The sequence below is a fragment of the Morone saxatilis genome, unplaced genomic scaffold, assembly GCF_004916995.1.
Source record: "Morone saxatilis isolate NCDOM2014 unplaced genomic scaffold, NCSU_SB_2.0 Contig19, whole genome shotgun sequence".
NCBI classification, from domain to species: Eukaryota; Metazoa; Chordata; class Actinopteri; family Moronidae; genus Morone; species Morone saxatilis.
Genome location: NW_023339751.1, coordinates 16016602 through 16016861, shown reverse-complemented (window position 1 = coordinate 16016861; position 260 = coordinate 16016602).

Below are 260 nucleotides of genomic sequence, written 5' to 3'. Positions count from 1 at the left end.
CCCCTGCATGCAGCTGGATATTCTCTACTCTACCTTTTTCACTGTCTGAAATTCTCATTGTTATTTCACGTGATGCAAACCGAGGCATGATGATTGACAATTTGGAACAAAGACAGGAAAAGTCTGTCTCTTTTCCAAGGTTACAGGCCCTCTTCTACTGTTTCCTCTCTCTTGCACTGGCTTGCCAGATTGATTTGAATAGAAATCTACCCAGCATGCAGCCAAGTAGGGCAAAATGACGTGTGTGTGTGCGTGTGTGT